The following is a 19585-nucleotide window of genomic DNA, read 5'->3' as shown; positions in this document are numbered from 1 at the left end:
GACGATCCGGGCTTTGATCGAGCCGTACCGTTCCTGATTTGTCTCGCGCCTTCAGATCCTCCTTCACGCTTCGACAAGAAGCAAAATATTAAGCAATCGTTCCGACGGAGCTAAATTACTACAGGATAAAGAACGAATAGGAAATTTGGATTTCGAAACAAAAAAGAGAGGGGTGCAACACGAGGACTTCCCAGGGGGTCACCCATCCTAGTACTACTCTCGCCCAAGCACGCTTAACTTCGGAGTTCTGATGGGATCCGGTGCATTAGTGCTGGTATGATCGCACCCGCCATGTTCCTTTCGCTTTATTCTTTTAAACTACCCCGTCCTGCGAAGCAGTGTGGCTTTTCTAGACCGAAATTCATTTTAAGCGTCAATTCAAGCATTTTCCTCTTATCCTTTTATTTATTTACTTTATATTTTTTTTTGTTATTGATTTGCACCCTGTTTTTTTCCCTCATCCCGCAACTCTAAATTATCACGAAATCAATCCTTCACGCTTGCAGTTAGGGGTGGCAATTCGGGTCCAAATCAGGTTGGCGGGTCGGGTTCGGGTCAACAGACCCGCCAGAAAATCTGTTGACCCGAACCCCGACCCGCCAACCCGTGACGGGTCAGGTATGCTGACCCGAACCCGAAAATTTCAGGTTTACGGGGCGGCGGGTCGACCCGAAATGACCCGAAACTTAATTTTAATTTATTAATTTATCACTGTAATTTCTAATAAAATCAATTTCTCACAAAACTAATTACATAATCAAGTAATAAAAATTTAAATAAATGATTCCAAATCAAATCTAAAATAAATTAAACACCGTAAAAGTGTTTTATCCCAAGCAAAATATAAAATAAATTAAAACAATACAAAAGTGAAAAATAATATAATATGTTATTTGTCCAAGTATAATAATTTCAACTTCACACAAATTAAATAAATTCGTTTAGGATTAAGTAATTAATGCCTTTGAAAAAAAGAATAACTTAGTTTAGTTAGATAAAATTATTTTTATGTTTATTAAATTATTTTTAATTCGTAAACGGGTCATATCGGGTCATATCAGGTCACCACGGGTTGACCCGAAATCGACCGGTTTTCTTTTCGGGTTCATCGGGTCCAACCCGATTCTGACCCGAATTCCCGAAACCTCAACCCAAACCCATTAATTTCGTGTTAGGTTCGTGTCGTGTTTTCAGGTCGTGTCGAAAATTGCCACCCCTAGTTGCGGTGATACATTTGCGCCGACAAATTTGAGCGACGATCCGGGCTTTGATCGAGCCGTACCGTTCCTGATTTGTCTCGCGCCTTCAGATCCTCCTTCACGCTTCGACAAGAAGCAAAATATTAAGCAATCGTTCCGACGGAGCTAAATTACTACAGGATAAAGAACGAATAGGAAATTTGGATTTCGAAACAAAAAAGAGAGGGGTGCAACACGAGGACTTCCCAGGGGGTCACCCATCCTAGTACTACTCTCGCCCAAGCACGCTTAACTTCGGAGTTCTGATGGGATCCGGTGCATTAGTGCTGGTATGATCGCACCCGCCATGTTCCTTTCGCTTTATTCTTTTAAACTACCCCGTCCTGCGAAGCAGTGTGGCTTTTCTAGACCGAAATTCATTTTAAGCGTCAATTCAAGCATTTTCCTCTTATCCTTTTATTTATTTACTTTATATTTTTTTTTGTTATTGATTTGCACCCTGTTTTTTTCCCTCATCCCGCAACTCTAAATTATCACGAAATCAATCCTTCACGCTTGCAGTTAGGGGTGGCAATTCGGGTCCAAATCAGGTTGGCGGGTCGGGTTCGGGTCAACAGACCCGCCAGAAAATCTGTTGACCCGAACCCCGACCCGCCAACCCGTGACGGGTCAGGTATGCTGACCCGAACCCGAAAATTTCAGGTTTACGGGGCGGCGGGTCGACCCGAAATGACCCGAAACTTAATTTTAATTTATTAATTTATCACTGTAATTTCTAATAAAATCAATTTCTCACAAAACTAATTACATAATCAAGTAATAAAAATTTAAATAAATGATTCCAAATCAAATCTAAAATAAATTAAACACCGTAAAAGTGTTTTATCCCAAGCAAAATATAAAATAAATTAAAACAATACAAAAGTGAAAAATAATATAATATATTATTTGTCCAAGTATAATAATTTCAACTTCACACAAATTAAATAAATTCGTTTAGGATTAAGTAATTAATGCCTTTGAAAAAAAGAATAACTTAGTTTAGTTAGATAAAATTATTTTTATGTTTATTAAATTATTTTTAATTCGTAAACGGGTCATATCGGGTCATATCAGGTCACCACGGGTTGACCCGAAATCGACCGGTTTTCTTTTCGGGTTCATCGGGTCCAACCCGATTCTGACCCGAATTCCCGAAACCTCAACCCAAACCCATTAATTTCGTGTTAGGTTCGTGTCGTGTTTTCAGGTCGTGTCGAAAATTGCCACCCCTAGTTGCGGTGATACATTTGCGCCGACAAATTTGAGCGACGATCCGGGCTTTGATCGAGCCGTACCGTTCCTGATTTGTCTCGCGCCTTCAGATCCTCCTTCACGCTTCGACAAGAAGCAAAATATTAAGCAATCGTTCCGACGGAGCTAAATTACTACAGGATAAAGAACGAATAGGAAATTTGGATTTCGAAACAAAAAAGAGAGGGGTGCAACACGAGGACTTCCCAGGGGGTCACCCATCCTAGTACTACTCTCGCCCAAGCACGCTTAACTTCGGAGTTCTGATGGGATCCGGTGCATTAGTGCTGGTATGATCGCACCCGCCATGTTCCTTTCGCTTTATTCTTTTAAACTACCCCGTCCTGCGAAGCAGTGTGGCTTTTCTAGACCGAAATTCATTTTAAGCGTCAATTCAAGCATTTTCCTCTTATCCTTTTATTTATTTACTTTATATTTTTTTTTGTTATTGATTTGCACCCTGTTTTTTTCCCTCATCCCGCAACTCTAAATTATCACGAAATCAATCCTTCACGCTTGCAGTTAGGGGTGGCAATTCGGGTCCAAATCAGGTTGGCGGGTCGGGTTCGGGTCAACAGACCCGCCAGAAAATCTGTTGACCCGAACCCCGACCCGCCAACCCGTGACGGGTCAGGTATGCTGACCCGAACCCGAAAATTTCAGGTTTACGGGGCGGCGGGTCGACCCGAAATGACCCGAAACTTAATTTTAATTTATTAATTTATCACTGTAATTTCTAATAAAATCAATTTCTCACAAAACTAATTACATAATCAAGTAATAAAAATTTAAATAAATGATTCCAAATCAAATCTAAAATAAATTAAACACCGTAAAAGTGTTTTATCCCAAGCAAAATATAAAATAAATTAAAACAATACAAAAGTGAAAAATAATATAATATGTTATTTGTCCAAGTATAATAATTTCAACTTCACACAAATTAAATAAATTCGTTTAGGATTAAGTAATTAATGCCTTTGAAAAAAAGAATAACTTAGTTTAGTTAGATAAAATTATTTTTATGTTTATTAAATTATTTTTAATTCGTAAACGGGTCATATCGGGTCATATCAGGTCACCACGGGTTGACCCGAAATCGACCGGTTTTCTTTTCGGGTTCATCGGGTCCAACCCGATTCTGACCCGAATTCCCGAAACCTCAACCCAAACCCATTAATTTCGTGTTAGGTTCGTGTCGTGTTTTCAGGTCGTGTCGAAAATTGCCACCCCTAGTTGCGGTGATACATTTGCGCCGACAAATTTGAGCGACGATCCGGGCTTTGATCGAGCCGTACCGTTCCTGATTTGTCTCGCGCCTTCAGATCCTCCTTCACGCTTCGACAAGAAGCAAAATATTAAGCAATCGTTCCGACGGAGCTAAATTACTACAGGATAAAGAACGAATAGGAAATTTGGATTTCGAAACAAAAAAGAGAGGGGTGCAACACGAGGACTTCCCAGGGGGTCACCCATCCTAGTACTACTCTCGCCCAAGCACGCTTAACTTCGGAGTTCTGATGGGATCCGGTGCATTAGTGCTGGTATGATCGCACCCGCCATGTTCCTTTCGCTTTATTCTTTTAAACTACCCCGTCCTGCGAAGCAGTGTGGCTTTTCTAGACCGAAATTCATTTTAAGCGTCAATTCAAGCATTTTCCTCTTATCCTTTTATTTATTTACTTTATATTTTTTTTTGTTATTGATTTGCACCCTGTTTTTTTCCCTCATCCCGCAACTCTAAATTATCACGAAATCAATCCTTCACGCTTGCAGTTAGGGGTGGCAATTCGGGTCCAAATCAGGTTGGCGGGTCGGGTTCGGGTCAACAGACCCGCCAGAAAATCTGTTGACCCGAACCCCGACCCGCCAACCCGTGACGGGTCAGGTATGCTGACCCGAACCCGAAAATTTCAGGTTTACGGGGCGGCGGGTCGACCCGAAATGACCCGAAACTTAATTTTAATTTATTAATTTATCACTGTAATTTCTAATAAAATCAATTTCTCACAAAACTAATTACATAATCAAGTAATAAAAATTTAAATAAATGATTCCAAATCAAATCTAAAATAAATTAAACACCGTAAAAGTGTTTTATCCCAAGCAAAATATAAAATAAATTAAAACAATACAAAAGTGAAAAATAATATAATATGTTATTTGTCCAAGTATAATAATTTCAACTTCACACAAATTAAATAAATTCGTTTAGGATTAAGTAATTAATGCCTTTGAAAAAAAGAATAACTTAGTTTAGTTAGATAAAATTATTTTTATGTTTATTAAATTATTTTTAATTCGTAAACGGGTCATATCGGGTCATATCAGGTCACCACGGGTTGACCCGAAATCGACCGGTTTTCTTTTCGGGTTCATCGGGTCCAACCCGATTCTGACCCGAATTCCCGAAACCTCAACCCAAACCCATTAATTTCGTGTTAGGTTCGTGTCGTGTTTTCAGGTCGTGTCGAAAATTGCCACCCCTAGTTGCGGTGATACATTTGCGCCGACAAATTTGAGCGACGATCCGGGCTTTGATCGAGCCGTACCGTTCCTGATTTGTCTCGCGCCTTCAGATCCTCCTTCACGCTTCGACAAGAAGCAAAATATTAAGCAATCGTTCCGACGGAGCTAAATTACTACAGGATAAAGAACGAATAGGAAATTTGGATTTCGAAACAAAAAAGAGAGGGGTGCAACACGAGGACTTCCCAGGGGGTCACCCATCCTAGTACTACTCTCGCCCAAGCACGCTTAACTTCGGAGTTCTGATGGGATCCGGTGCATTAGTGCTGGTATGATCGCACCCGCCATGTTCCTTTCGCTTTATTCTTTTAAACTACCCCGTCCTGCGAAGCAGTGTGGCTTTTCTAGACCGAAATTCATTTTAAGCGTCAATTCAAGCATTTTCCTCTTATCCTTTTATTTATTTACTTTATATTTTTTTTTGTTATTGATTTGCACCCTGTTTTTTTCCCTCATCCCGCAACTCTAAATTATCACGAAATCAATCCTTCACGCTTGCAGTTAGGGGTGGCAATTCGGGTCCAAATCAGGTTGGCGGGTCGGGTTCGGGTCAACAGACCCGCCAGAAAATCTGTTGACCCGAACCCCGACCCGCCAACCCGTGACGGGTCAGGTATGCTGACCCGAACCCGAAAATTTCAGGTTTACGGGGCGGCGGGTCGACCCGAAATGACCCGAAACTTAATTTTAATTTATTAATTTATCACTGTAATTTCTAATAAAATCAATTTCTCACAAAACTAATTACATAATCAAGTAATAAAAATTTAAATAAATGATTCCAAATCAAATCTAAAATAAATTAAACACCGTAAAAGTGTTTTATCCCAAGCAAAATATAAAATAAATTAAAACAATACAAAAGTGAAAAATAATATAATATATTATTTGTCCAAGTATAATAATTTCAACTTCACACAAATTAAATAAATTCGTTTAGGATTAAGTAATTAATGCCTTTGAAAAAAAGAATAACTTAGTTTAGTTAGATAAAATTATTTTTATGTTTATTAAATTATTTTTAATTCGTAAACGGGTCATATCGGGTCATATCAGGTCACCACGGGTTGACCCGAAATCGACCGGTTTTCTTTTCGGGTTCATCGGGTCCAACCCGATTCTGACCCGAATTCCCGAAACCTCAACCCAAACCCATTAATTTCGTGTTAGGTTCGTGTCGTGTTTTCAGGTCGTGTCGAAAATTGCCACCCCTAGTTGCGGTGATACATTTGCGCCGACAAATTTGAGCGACGATCCGGGCTTTGATCGAGCCGTACCGTTCCTGATTTGTCTCGCGCCTTCAGATCCTCCTTCACGCTTCGACAAGAAGCAAAATATTAAGCAATCGTTCCGACGGAGCTAAATTACTACAGGATAAAGAACGAATAGGAAATTTGGATTTCGAAACAAAAAAGAGAGGGGTGCAACACGAGGACTTCCCAGGGGGTCACCCATCCTAGTACTACTCTCGCCCAAGCACGCTTAACTTCGGAGTTCTGATGGGATCCGGTGCATTAGTGCTGGTATGATCGCACCCGCCATGTTCCTTTCGCTTTATTCTTTTAAACTACCCCGTCCTGCGAAGCAGTGTGGCTTTTCTAGACCGAAATTCATTTTAAGCGTCAATTCAAGCATTTTCCTCTTATCCTTTTATTTATTTACTTTATATTTTTTTTTGTTATTGATTTGCACCCTGTTTTTTTCCCTCATCCCGCAACTCTAAATTATCACGAAATCAATCCTTCACGCTTGCAGTTAGGGGTGGCAATTCGGGTCCAAATCAGGTTGGCGGGTCGGGTTCGGGTCAACAGACCCGCCAGAAAATCTGTTGACCCGAACCCCGACCCGCCAACCCGTGACGGGTCAGGTATGCTGACCCGAACCCGAAAATTTCAGGTTTACGGGGCGGCGGGTCGACCCGAAATGACCCGAAACTTAATTTTAATTTATTAATTTATCACTGTAATTTCTAATAAAATCAATTTCTCACAAAACTAATTACATAATCAAGTAATAAAAATTTAAATAAATGATTCCAAATCAAATCTAAAATAAATTAAACACCGTAAAAGTGTTTTATCCCAAGCAAAATATAAAATAAATTAAAACAATACAAAAGTGAAAAATAATATAATATGTTATTTGTCCAAGTATAATAATTTCAACTTCACACAAATTAAATAAATTCGTTTAGGATTAAGTAATTAATGCCTTTGAAAAAAAGAATAACTTAGTTTAGTTAGATAAAATTATTTTTATGTTTATTAAATTATTTTTAATTCGTAAACGGGTCATATCGGGTCATATCAGGTCACCACGGGTTGACCCGAAATCGACCGGTTTTCTTTTCGGGTTCATCGGGTCCAACCCGATTCTGACCCGAATTCCCGAAACCTCAACCCAAACCCATTAATTTCGTGTTAGGTTCGTGTCGTGTTTTCAGGTCGTGTCGAAAATTGCCACCCCTAGTTGCGGTGATACATTTGCGCCGACAAATTTGAGCGACGATCCGGGCTTTGATCGAGCCGTACCGTTCCTGATTTGTCTCGCGCCTTCAGATCCTCCTTCACGCTTCGACAAGAAGCAAAATATTAAGCAATCGTTCCGACGGAGCTAAATTACTACAGGATAAAGAACGAATAGGAAATTTGGATTTCGAAACAAAAAAGAGAGGGGTGCAACACGAGGACTTCCCAGGGGGTCACCCATCCTAGTACTACTCTCGCCCAAGCACGCTTAACTTCGGAGTTCTGATGGGATCCGGTGCATTAGTGCTGGTATGATCGCACCCGCCATGTTCCTTTCGCTTTATTCTTTTAAACTACCCCGTCCTGCGAAGCAGTGTGGCTTTTCTAGACCGAAATTCATTTTAAGCGTCAATTCAAGCATTTTCCTCTTATCCTTTTATTTATTTACTTTATATTTTTTTTTGTTATTGATTTGCACCCTGTTTTTTTCCCTCATCCCGCAACTCTAAATTATCACGAAATCAATCCTTCACGCTTGCAGTTAGGGGTGGCAATTCGGGTCCAAATCAGGTTGGCGGGTCGGGTTCGGGTCAACAGACCCGCCAGAAAATCTGTTGACCCGAACCCCGACCCGCCAACCCGTGACGGGTCAGGTATGCTGACCCGAACCCGAAAATTTCAGGTTTACGGGGCGGCGGGTCGACCCGAAATGACCCGAAACTTAATTTTAATTTATTAATTTATCACTGTAATTTCTAATAAAATCAATTTCTCACAAAACTAATTACATAATCAAGTAATAAAAATTTAAATAAATGATTCCAAATCAAATCTAAAATAAATTAAACACCGTAAAAGTGTTTTATCCCAAGCAAAATATAAAATAAATTAAAACAATACAAAAGTGAAAAATAATATAATATATTATTTGTCCAAGTATAATAATTTCAACTTCACACAAATTAAATAAATTCGTTTAGGATTAAGTAATTAATGCCTTTGAAAAAAAGAATAACTTAGTTTAGTTAGATAAAATTATTTTTATGTTTATTAAATTATTTTTAATTCGTAAACGGGTCATATCGGGTCATATCAGGTCACCACGGGTTGACCCGAAATCGACCGGTTTTCTTTTCGGGTTCATCGGGTCCAACCCGATTCTGACCCGAATTCCCGAAACCTCAACCCAAACCCATTAATTTCGTGTTAGGTTCGTGTCGTGTTTTCAGGTCGTGTCGAAAATTGCCACCCCTAGTTGCGGTGATACATTTGCGCCGACAAATTTGAGCGACGATCCGGGCTTTGATCGAGCCGTACCGTTCCTGATTTGTCTCGCGCCTTCAGATCCTCCTTCACGCTTCGACAAGAAGCAAAATATTAAGCAATCGTTCCGACGGAGCTAAATTACTACAGGATAAAGAACGAATAGGAAATTTGGATTTCGAAACAAAAAAGAGAGGGGTGCAACACGAGGACTTCCCAGGGGGTCACCCATCCTAGTACTACTCTCGCCCAAGCACGCTTAACTTCGGAGTTCTGATGGGATCCGGTGCATTAGTGCTGGTATGATCGCACCCGCCATGTTCCTTTCGCTTTATTCTTTTAAACTACCCCGTCCTGCGAAGCAGTGTGGCTTTTCTAGACCGAAATTCATTTTAAGCGTCAATTCAAGCATTTTCCTCTTATCCTTTTATTTATTTACTTTATATTTTTTTTTGTTATTGATTTGCACCCTGTTTTTTTCCCTCATCCCGCAACTCTAAATTATCACGAAATCAATCCTTCACGCTTGCAGTTAGGGGTGGCAATTCGGGTCCAAATCAGGTTGGCGGGTCGGGTTCGGGTCAACAGACCCGCCAGAAAATCTGTTGACCCGAACCCCGACCCGCCAACCCGTGACGGGTCAGGTATGCTGACCCGAACCCGAAAATTTCAGGTTTACGGGGCGGCGGGTCGACCCGAAATGACCCGAAACTTAATTTTAATTTATTAATTTATCACTGTAATTTCTAATAAAATCAATTTCTCACAAAACTAATTACATAATCAAGTAATAAAAATTTAAATAAATGATTCCAAATCAAATCTAAAATAAATTAAACACCGTAAAAGTGTTTTATCCCAAGCAAAATATAAAATAAATTAAAACAATACAAAAGTGAAAAATAATATAATATGTTATTTGTCCAAGTATAATAATTTCAACTTCACACAAATTAAATAAATTCGTTTAGGATTAAGTAATTAATGCCTTTGAAAAAAAGAATAACTTAGTTTAGTTAGATAAAATTATTTTTATGTTTATTAAATTATTTTTAATTCGTAAACGGGTCATATCGGGTCATATCAGGTCACCACGGGTTGACCCGAAATCGACCGGTTTTCTTTTCGGGTTCATCGGGTCCAACCCGATTCTGACCCGAATTCCCGAAACCTCAACCCAAACCCATTAATTTCGTGTTAGGTTCGTGTCGTGTTTTCAGGTCGTGTCGAAAATTGCCACCCCTAGTTGCGGTGATACATTTGCGCCGACAAATTTGAGCGACGATCCGGGCTTTGATCGAGCCGTACCGTTCCTGATTTGTCTCGCGCCTTCAGATCCTCCTTCACGCTTCGACAAGAAGCAAAATATTAAGCAATCGTTCCGACGGAGCTAAATTACTACAGGATAAAGAACGAATAGGAAATTTGGATTTCGAAACAAAAAAGAGAGGGGTGCAACACGAGGACTTCCCAGGGGGTCACCCATCCTAGTACTACTCTCGCCCAAGCACGCTTAACTTCGGAGTTCTGATGGGATCCGGTGCATTAGTGCTGGTATGATCGCACCCGCCATGTTCCTTTCGCTTTATTCTTTTAAACTACCCCGTCCTGCGAAGCAGTGTGGCTTTTCTAGACCGAAATTCATTTTAAGCGTCAATTCAAGCATTTTCCTCTTATCCTTTTATTTATTTACTTTATATTTTTTTTTGTTATTGATTTGCACCCTGTTTTTTTCCCTCATCCCGCAACTCTAAATTATCACGAAATCAATCCTTCACGCTTGCAGTTAGGGGTGGCAATTCGGGTCCAAATCAGGTTGGCGGGTCGGGTTCGGGTCAACAGACCCGCCAGAAAATCTGTTGACCCGAACCCCGACCCGCCAACCCGTGACGGGTCAGGTATGCTGACCCGAACCCGAAAATTTCAGGTTTACGGGGCGGCGGGTCGACCCGAAATGACCCGAAACTTAATTTTAATTTATTAATTTATCACTGTAATTTCTAATAAAATCAATTTCTCACAAAACTAATTACATAATCAAGTAATAAAAATTTAAATAAATGATTCCAAATCAAATCTAAAATAAATTAAACACCGTAAAAGTGTTTTATCCCAAGCAAAATATAAAATAAATTAAAACAATACAAAAGTGAAAAATAATATAATATGTTATTTGTCCAAGTATAATAATTTCAACTTCACACAAATTAAATAAATTCGTTTAGGATTAAGTAATTAATGCCTTTGAAAAAAAGAATAACTTAGTTTAGTTAGATAAAATTATTTTTATGTTTATTAAATTATTTTTAATTCGTAAACGGGTCATATCGGGTCATATCAGGTCACCACGGGTTGACCCGAAATCGACCGGTTTTCTTTTCGGGTTCATCGGGTCCAACCCGATTCTGACCCGAATTCCCGAAACCTCAACCCAAACCCATTAATTTCGTGTTAGGTTCGTGTCGTGTTTTCAGGTCGTGTCGAAAATTGCCACCCCTAGTTGCGGTGATACATTTGCGCCGACAAATTTGAGCGACGATCCGGGCTTTGATCGAGCCGTACCGTTCCTGATTTGTCTCGCGCCTTCAGATCCTCCTTCACGCTTCGACAAGAAGCAAAATATTAAGCAATCGTTCCGACGGAGCTAAATTACTACAGGATAAAGAACGAATAGGAAATTTGGATTTCGAAACAAAAAAGAGAGGGGTGCAACACGAGGACTTCCCAGGGGGTCACCCATCCTAGTACTACTCTCGCCCAAGCACGCTTAACTTCGGAGTTCTGATGGGATCCGGTGCATTAGTGCTGGTATGATCGCACCCGCCATGTTCCTTTCGCTTTATTCTTTTAAACTACCCCGTCCTGCGAAGCAGTGTGGCTTTTCTAGACCGAAATTCATTTTAAGCGTCAATTCAAGCATTTTCCTCTTATCCTTTTATTTATTTACTTTATATTTTTTTTTGTTATTGATTTGCACCCTGTTTTTTTCCCTCATCCCGCAACTCTAAATTATCACGAAATCAATCCTTCACGCTTGCAGTTAGGGGTGGCAATTCGGGTCCAAATCAGGTTGGCGGGTCGGGTTCGGGTCAACAGACCCGCCAGAAAATCTGTTGACCCGAACCCCGACCCGCCAACCCGTGACGGGTCAGGTATGCTGACCCGAACCCGAAAATTTCAGGTTTACGGGGCGGCGGGTCGACCCGAAATGACCCGAAACTTAATTTTAATTTATTAATTTATCACTGTAATTTCTAATAAAATCAATTTCTCACAAAACTAATTACATAATCAAGTAATAAAAATTTAAATAAATGATTCCAAATCAAATCTAAAATAAATTAAACACCGTAAAAGTGTTTTATCCCAAGCAAAATATAAAATAAATTAAAACAATACAAAAGTGAAAAATAATATAATATATTATTTGTCCAAGTATAATAATTTCAACTTCACACAAATTAAATAAATTCGTTTAGGATTAAGTAATTAATGCCTTTGAAAAAAAGAATAACTTAGTTTAGTTAGATAAAATTATTTTTATGTTTATTAAATTATTTTTAATTCGTAAACGGGTCATATCGGGTCATATCAGGTCACCACGGGTTGACCCGAAATCGACCGGTTTTCTTTTCGGGTTCATCGGGTCCAACCCGATTCTGACCCGAATTCCCGAAACCTCAACCCAAACCCATTAATTTCGTGTTAGGTTCGTGTCGTGTTTTCAGGTCGTGTCGAAAATTGCCACCCCTAGTTGCGGTGATACATTTGCGCCGACAAATTTGAGCGACGATCCGGGCTTTGATCGAGCCGTACCGTTCCTGATTTGTCTCGCGCCTTCAGATCCTCCTTCACGCTTCGACAAGAAGCAAAATATTAAGCAATCGTTCCGACGGAGCTAAATTACTACAGGATAAAGAACGAATAGGAAATTTGGATTTCGAAACAAAAAAGAGAGGGGTGCAACACGAGGACTTCCCAGGGGGTCACCCATCCTAGTACTACTCTCGCCCAAGCACGCTTAACTTCGGAGTTCTGATGGGATCCGGTGCATTAGTGCTGGTATGATCGCACCCGCCATGTTCCTTTCGCTTTATTCTTTTAAACTACCCCGTCCTGCGAAGCAGTGTGGCTTTTCTAGACCGAAATTCATTTTAAGCGTCAATTCAAGCATTTTCCTCTTATCCTTTTATTTATTTACTTTATATTTTTTTTTGTTATTGATTTGCACCCTGTTTTTTTCCCTCATCCCGCAACTCTAAATTATCACGAAATCAATCCTTCACGCTTGCAGTTAGGGGTGGCAATTCGGGTCCAAATCAGGTTGGCGGGTCGGGTTCGGGTCAACAGACCCGCCAGAAAATCTGTTGACCCGAACCCCGACCCGCCAACCCGTGACGGGTCAGGTATGCTGACCCGAACCCGAAAATTTCAGGTTTACGGGGCGGCGGGTCGACCCGAAATGACCCGAAACTTAATTTTAATTTATTAATTTATCACTGTAATTTCTAATAAAATCAATTTCTCACAAAACTAATTACATAATCAAGTAATAAAAATTTAAATAAATGATTCCAAATCAAATCTAAAATAAATTAAACACCGTAAAAGTGTTTTATCCCAAGCAAAATATAAAATAAATTAAAACAATACAAAAGTGAAAAATAATATAATATGTTATTTGTCCAAGTATAATAATTTCAACTTCACACAAATTAAATAAATTCGTTTAGGATTAAGTAATTAATGCCTTTGAAAAAAAGAATAACTTAGTTTAGTTAGATAAAATTATTTTTATGTTTATTAAATTATTTTTAATTCGTAAACGGGTCATATCGGGTCATATCAGGTCACCACGGGTTGACCCGAAATCGACCGGTTTTCTTTTCGGGTTCATCGGGTCCAACCCGATTCTGACCCGAATTCCCGAAACCTCAACCCAAACCCATTAATTTCGTGTTAGGTTCGTGTCGTGTTTTCAGGTCGTGTCGAAAATTGCCACCCCTAGTTGCGGTGATACATTTGCGCCGACAAATTTGAGCGACGATCCGGGCTTTGATCGAGCCGTACCGTTCCTGATTTGTCTCGCGCCTTCAGATCCTCCTTCACGCTTCGACAAGAAGCAAAATATTAAGCAATCGTTCCGACGGAGCTAAATTACTACAGGATAAAGAACGAATAGGAAATTTGGATTTCGAAACAAAAAAGAGAGGGGTGCAACACGAGGACTTCCCAGGGGGTCACCCATCCTAGTACTACTCTCGCCCAAGCACGCTTAACTTCGGAGTTCTGATGGGATCCGGTGCATTAGTGCTGGTATGATCGCACCCGCCATGTTCCTTTCGCTTTATTCTTTTAAACTACCCCGTCCTGCGAAGCAGTGTGGCTTTTCTAGACCGAAATTCATTTTAAGCGTCAATTCAAGCATTTTCCTCTTATCCTTTTATTTATTTACTTTATATTTTTTTTTGTTATTGATTTGCACCCTGTTTTTTTCCCTCATCCCGCAACTCTAAATTATCACGAAATCAATCCTTCACGCTTGCAGTTAGGGGTGGCAATTCGGGTCCAAATCAGGTTGGCGGGTCGGGTTCGGGTCAACAGACCCGCCAGAAAATCTGTTGACCCGAACCCCGACCCGCCAACCCGTGACGGGTCAGGTATGCTGACCCGAACCCGAAAATTTCAGGTTTACGGGGCGGCGGGTCGACCCGAAATGACCCGAAACTTAATTTTAATTTATTAATTTATCACTGTAATTTCTAATAAAATCAATTTCTCACAAAACTAATTACATAATCAAGTAATAAAAATTTAAATAAATGATTCCAAATCAAATCTAAAATAAATTAAACACCGTAAAAGTGTTTTATCCCAAGCAAAATATAAAATAAATTAAAACAATACAAAAGTGAAAAATAATATAATATGTTATTTGTCCAAGTATAATAATTTCAACTTCACACAAATTAAATAAATTCGTTTAGGATTAAGTAATTAATGCCTTTGAAAAAAAGAATAACTTAGTTTAGTTAGATAAAATTATTTTTATGTTTATTAAATTATTTTTAATTCGTAAACGGGTCATATCGGGTCATATCAGGTCACCACGGGTTGACCCGAAATCGACCGGTTTTCTTTTCGGGTTCATCGGGTCCAACCCGATTCTGACCCGAATTCCCGAAACCTCAACCCAAACCCATTAATTTCGTGTTAGGTTCGTGTCGTGTTTTCAGGTCGTGTCGAAAATTGCCACCCCTAGTTGCGGTGATACATTTGCGCCGACAAATTTGAGCGACGATCCGGGCTTTGATCGAGCCGTACCGTTCCTGATTTGTCTCGCGCCTTCAGATCCTCCTTCACGCTTCGACAAGAAGCAAAATATTAAGCAATCGTTCCGACGGAGCTAAATTACTACAGGATAAAGAACGAATAGGAAATTTGGATTTCGAAACAAAAAAGAGAGGGGTGCAACACGAGGACTTCCCAGGGGGTCACCCATCCTAGTACTACTCTCGCCCAAGCACGCTTAACTTCGGAGTTCTGATGGGATCCGGTGCATTAGTGCTGGTATGATCGCACCCGCCATGTTCCTTTCGCTTTATTCTTTTAAACTACCCCGTCCTGCGAAGCAGTGTGGCTTTTCTAGACCGAAATTCATTTTAAGCGTCAATTCAAGCATTTTCCTCTTATCCTTTTATTTATTTACTTTATATTTTTTTTTGTTATTGATTTGCACCCTGTTTTTTTCCCTCATCCCGCAACTCTAAATTATCACGAAATCAATCCTTCACGCTTGCAGTTAGGGGTGGCAATTCGGGTCCAAATCAGGTTGGCGGGTCGGGTTCGGGTCAACAGACCCGCCAGAAAATCTGTTGACCCGAACCCCGACCCGCCAACCCGTGACGGGTCAGGTATGCTGACCCGAACCCGAAAATTTCAGGTTTACGGGGCGGCGGGTCGACCCGAAATGACCCGAAACTTAATTTTAATTTATTAATTTATCACTGTAATTTCTAATAAAATCAATTTCTCACAAAACTAATTACATAATCAAGTAATAAAAATTTAAATAAATGATTCCAAATCAAATCTAAAATAAATTAAACACCGTAAAAGTGTTTTATCCCAAGCAAAATATAAAATAAATTAAAACAATACAAAAGTGAAAAATAATATAATATGTTATTTGTCCAAGTATAATAATTTCAACTTCACACAAATTAAATAAATTCGTTTAGGATTAAGTAATTAATGCCTTTGAAAAAAAGAATAACTTAGTTTAGTTAGATAAAATTATTTTTATGTTTATTAAATTATTTTTAATTCGTAAACGGGTCATATCGGGTCATATCAGGTCACCACGGGTTGACCCGAAATCGACCGGTTTTCTTTTCGGGTTCATCGGGTCCAACCCGATTCTGACCCGAATTCCCGAAACCTCAACCCAAACCCATTAATTTCGTGTTAGGTTCGTGTCGTGTTTTCAGGTCGTGTCGAAAATTGCCACCCCTAGTTGCGGTGATACATTTGCGCCGACAAATTTGAGCGACGATCCGGGCTTTGATCGAGCCGTACCGTTCCTGATTTGTCTCGCGCCTTCAGATCCTCCTTCACGCTTCGACAAGAAGCAAAATATTAAGCAATCGTTCCGACGGAGCTAAATTACTACAGGATAAAGAACGAATAGGAAATTTGGATTTCGAAACAAAAAAGAGAGGGGTGCAACACGAGGACTTCCCAGGGGGTCACCCATCCTAGTACTACTCTCGCCCAAGCACGCTTAACTTCGGAGTTCTGATGGGATCCGGTGCATTAGTGCTGGTATGATCGCACCCGCCATGTTCCTTTCGCTTTATTCTTTTAAACTACCCCGTCCTGCGAAGCAGTGTGGCTTTTCTAGACCGAAATTCATTTTAAGCGTCAATTCAAGCATTTTCCTCTTATCCTTTTATTTATTTACTTTATATTTTTTTTTGTTATTGATTTGCACCCTGTTTTTTTCCCTCATCCCGCAACTCTAAATTATCACGAAATCAATCCTTCACGCTTGCAGTTAGGGGTGGCAATTCGGGTCCAAATCAGGTTGGCGGGTCGGGTTCGGGTCAACAGACCCGCCAGAAAATCTGTTGACCCGAACCCCGACCCGCCAACCCGTGACGGGTCAGGTATGCTGACCCGAACCCGAAAATTTCAGGTTTACGGGGCGGCGGGTCGACCCGAAATGACCCGAAACTTAATTTTAATTTATTAATTTATCACTGTAATTTCTAATAAAATCAATTTCTCACAAAACTAATTACATAATCAAGTAATAAAAATTTAAATAAATGATTCCAAATCAAATCTAAAATAAATTAAACACCGTAAAAGTGTTTTATCCCAAGCAAAATATAAAATAAATTAAAACAATACAAAAGTGAAAAATAATATAATATGTTATTTGTCCAAGTATAATAATTTCAACTTCACACAAATTAAATAAATTCGTTTAGGATTAAGTAATTAATGCCTTTGAAAAAAAGAATAACTTAGTTTAGTTAGATAAAATTATTTTTATGTTTATTAAATTATTTTTAATTCGTAAACGGGTCATATCGGGTCATATCAGGTCACCACGGGTTGACCCGAAATCGACCGGTTTTCTTTTCGGGTTCATCGGGTCCAACCCGATTCTGACCCGAATTCCCGAAACCTCAACCCAAACCCATTAATTTCGTGTTAGGTTCGTGTCGTGTTTTCAGGTCGTGTCGAAAATTGCCACCCCTAGTTGCGGTGATACATTTGCGCCGACAAATTTGAGCGACGATCCGGGCTTTGATCGAGCCGTACCGTTCCTGATTTGTCTCGCGCCTTCAGATCCTCCTTCACGCTTCGACAAGAAGCAAAATATTAAGCAATCGTTCCGACGGAGCTAAATTACTACAGGATAAAGAACGAATAGGAAATTTGGATTTCGAAACAAAAAAGAGAGGGGTGCAACACGAGGACTTCCCAGGGGGTCACCCATCCTAGTACTACTCTCGCCCAAGCACGCTTAACTTCGGAGTTCTGATGGGATCCGGTGCATTAGTGCTGGTATGATCGCACCCGCCATGTTCCTTTCGCTTTATTCTTTTAAACTACCCCGTCCTGCGAAGCAGTGTGGCTTTTCTAGACCGAAATTCATTTTAAGCGTCAATTCAAGCATTTTCCTCTTATCCTTTTATTTATTTACTTTATATTTTTTTTTGTTATTGATTTGCACCCTGTTTTTTTCCCTCATCCCGCAACTCTAAATTATCACGAAATCAATCCTTCACGCTTGCAGTTAGGGGTGGCAATTCGGGTCCAAATCAGGTTGGCGGGTCGGGTTCGGGTCAACAGACCCGCCAGAAAATCTGTTGACCCGAACCCCGACCCGCCAACCCGTGACGGGTCAGGTATGCTGACCCGAACCCGAAAATTTCAGGTTTACGGGGCGGCGGGTCGACCCGAAATGACCCGAAACTTAATTTTAATTTATTAATTTATCACTGTAATTTCTAATAAAATCAATTTCTCACAAAACTAATTACATAATCAAGTAATAAAAATTTAAATAAATGATTCCAAATCAAATCTAAAATAAATTAAACACCGTAAAAGTGTTTTATCCCAAGCAAAATATAAAATAAATTAAAACAATACAAAAGTGAAAAATAATATAATATGTTATTTGTCCAAGTATAATAATTTCAACTTCACACAAATTAAATAAATTCGTTTAGGATTAAGTAATTAATGCCTTTGAAAAAAAGAATAACTTAGTTTAGTTAGATAAAATTATTTTTATGTTTATTAAATTATTTTTAATTCGTAAACGGGTCATATCGGGTCATATCAGGTCACCACGGGTTGACCCGAAATCGACCGGTTTTCTTTTCGGGTTCATCGGGTCCAACCCGATTCTGACCCGAATTCCCGAAACCTCAACCCAAACCCATTAATTTCGTGTTAGGTTCGTGTCGTGTTTTCAGGTCGTGTCGAAAATTGCCACCCCTAGTTGCGGTGATACATTTGCGCCGACAAATTTGAGCGACGATCCGGGCTTTGATCGAGCCGTACCGTTCCTGATTTGTCTCGCGCCTTCAGATCCTCCTTCACGCTTCGACAAGAAGCAAAATATTAAGCAATCGTTCCGACGGAGCTAAATTACTACAGGATAAAGAACGAATAGGAAATTTGGATTTCGAAACAAAAAAGAGAGGGGTGCAACACGAGGACTTCCCAGGGGGTCACCCATCCTAGTACTACTCTCGCCCAAGCACGCTTAACTTCGGAGTTCTGATGGGATCCGGTGCATTAGTGCTGGTATGATCGCACCCGCCATGTTCCTTTCGCTTTATTCTTTTAAACTACCCCGTCCTGCGAAGCAGTGTGGCTTTTCTAGACCGAAATTCATTTTAAGCGTCAATTCAAGCATTTTCCTCTTATCCTTTTATTTATTTACTTTATATTTTTTTTTGTTATTGATTTGCACCCTGTTTTTTTCCCTCATCCCGCAACTCTAAATTATCACGAAATCAATCCTTCACGCTTGCAGTTAGGGGTGGCAATTCGGGTCCAAATCAGGTTGGCGGGTCGGGTTCGGGTCAACAGACCCGCCAGAAAATCTGTTGACCCGAACCCCGACCCGCCAACCCGTGACGGGTCAGGTATGCTGACCCGAACCCGAAAATTTCAGGTTTACGGGGCGGCGGGTCGACCCGAAATGACCCGAAACTTAATTTTAATTTATTAATTTATCACTGTAATTTCTAATAAAATCAATTTCTCACAAAACTAATTACATAATCAAGTAATAAAAATTTA

General features: G+C 39.8%; 16 non-coding genes across 16 annotated transcripts; all 16 read right to left on the bottom strand.

The window, feature by feature from the left end:
* Window positions 1-169: 169 nt before the first annotated feature.
* Window positions 170-288, bottom strand: LOC140028731 (5S ribosomal RNA). The gene has a single exon (XR_011832636.1). It is a non-coding gene; the product is annotated as a 5S ribosomal RNA (ribosomal RNA).
* A 1135-nt stretch (window positions 289-1423) lies between these two features.
* Window positions 1424-1542, bottom strand: LOC140028730 (5S ribosomal RNA). Its single transcript, XR_011832635.1, has one exon. It is a non-coding gene; the product is annotated as a 5S ribosomal RNA (ribosomal RNA).
* A 1135-nt stretch (window positions 1543-2677) lies between these two features.
* Window positions 2678-2796, bottom strand: LOC140028729 (5S ribosomal RNA). The gene has a single exon (XR_011832634.1). It is a non-coding gene; the product is annotated as a 5S ribosomal RNA (ribosomal RNA).
* Window positions 2797-3931: 1135 nt separating this feature from the next.
* On the bottom strand, window positions 3932-4050 carry LOC140028727 (5S ribosomal RNA). The gene has a single exon (XR_011832632.1). It is a non-coding gene; the product is annotated as a 5S ribosomal RNA (ribosomal RNA).
* A 1135-nt stretch (window positions 4051-5185) lies between these two features.
* Window positions 5186-5304, bottom strand: LOC140028726 (5S ribosomal RNA). Its single transcript, XR_011832631.1, has one exon. It is a non-coding gene; the product is annotated as a 5S ribosomal RNA (ribosomal RNA).
* A 1135-nt stretch (window positions 5305-6439) lies between these two features.
* Window positions 6440-6558, bottom strand: LOC140028725 (5S ribosomal RNA). Its single transcript, XR_011832630.1, has one exon. It is a non-coding gene; the product is annotated as a 5S ribosomal RNA (ribosomal RNA).
* A 1135-nt stretch (window positions 6559-7693) lies between these two features.
* LOC140028724 (5S ribosomal RNA) lies at window positions 7694-7812 on the bottom strand. The gene has a single exon (XR_011832629.1). It is a non-coding gene; the product is annotated as a 5S ribosomal RNA (ribosomal RNA).
* A 1135-nt stretch (window positions 7813-8947) lies between these two features.
* LOC140028723 (5S ribosomal RNA) lies at window positions 8948-9066 on the bottom strand. The gene has a single exon (XR_011832628.1). It is a non-coding gene; the product is annotated as a 5S ribosomal RNA (ribosomal RNA).
* A 1135-nt stretch (window positions 9067-10201) lies between these two features.
* LOC140028722 (5S ribosomal RNA) lies at window positions 10202-10320 on the bottom strand. Its single transcript, XR_011832627.1, has one exon. It is a non-coding gene; the product is annotated as a 5S ribosomal RNA (ribosomal RNA).
* Window positions 10321-11455: 1135 nt separating this feature from the next.
* On the bottom strand, window positions 11456-11574 carry LOC140028721 (5S ribosomal RNA). The gene has a single exon (XR_011832626.1). It is a non-coding gene; the product is annotated as a 5S ribosomal RNA (ribosomal RNA).
* Window positions 11575-12709: 1135 nt separating this feature from the next.
* Window positions 12710-12828, bottom strand: LOC140028720 (5S ribosomal RNA). Its single transcript, XR_011832625.1, has one exon. It is a non-coding gene; the product is annotated as a 5S ribosomal RNA (ribosomal RNA).
* A 1135-nt stretch (window positions 12829-13963) lies between these two features.
* On the bottom strand, window positions 13964-14082 carry LOC140028719 (5S ribosomal RNA). The gene has a single exon (XR_011832624.1). It is a non-coding gene; the product is annotated as a 5S ribosomal RNA (ribosomal RNA).
* Window positions 14083-15217: 1135 nt separating this feature from the next.
* On the bottom strand, window positions 15218-15336 carry LOC140028718 (5S ribosomal RNA). The gene has a single exon (XR_011832623.1). It is a non-coding gene; the product is annotated as a 5S ribosomal RNA (ribosomal RNA).
* Window positions 15337-16471: 1135 nt separating this feature from the next.
* Window positions 16472-16590, bottom strand: LOC140028716 (5S ribosomal RNA). The gene has a single exon (XR_011832621.1). It is a non-coding gene; the product is annotated as a 5S ribosomal RNA (ribosomal RNA).
* Window positions 16591-17725: 1135 nt separating this feature from the next.
* Window positions 17726-17844, bottom strand: LOC140028715 (5S ribosomal RNA). The gene has a single exon (XR_011832620.1). It is a non-coding gene; the product is annotated as a 5S ribosomal RNA (ribosomal RNA).
* A 1135-nt stretch (window positions 17845-18979) lies between these two features.
* Window positions 18980-19098, bottom strand: LOC140028714 (5S ribosomal RNA). The gene has a single exon (XR_011832619.1). It is a non-coding gene; the product is annotated as a 5S ribosomal RNA (ribosomal RNA).
* Window positions 19099-19585: the final 487 nt, after the last annotated feature.

The sequence above is a fragment of the Coffea arabica genome, chromosome 11e (genome assembly GCF_036785885.1).
Source record: "Coffea arabica cultivar ET-39 chromosome 11e, Coffea Arabica ET-39 HiFi, whole genome shotgun sequence".
NCBI classification, from domain to species: Eukaryota; Viridiplantae; Streptophyta; class Magnoliopsida; order Gentianales; family Rubiaceae; genus Coffea; species Coffea arabica.
This window is presented reverse-complemented; position numbering and strand designations above follow the sequence as displayed.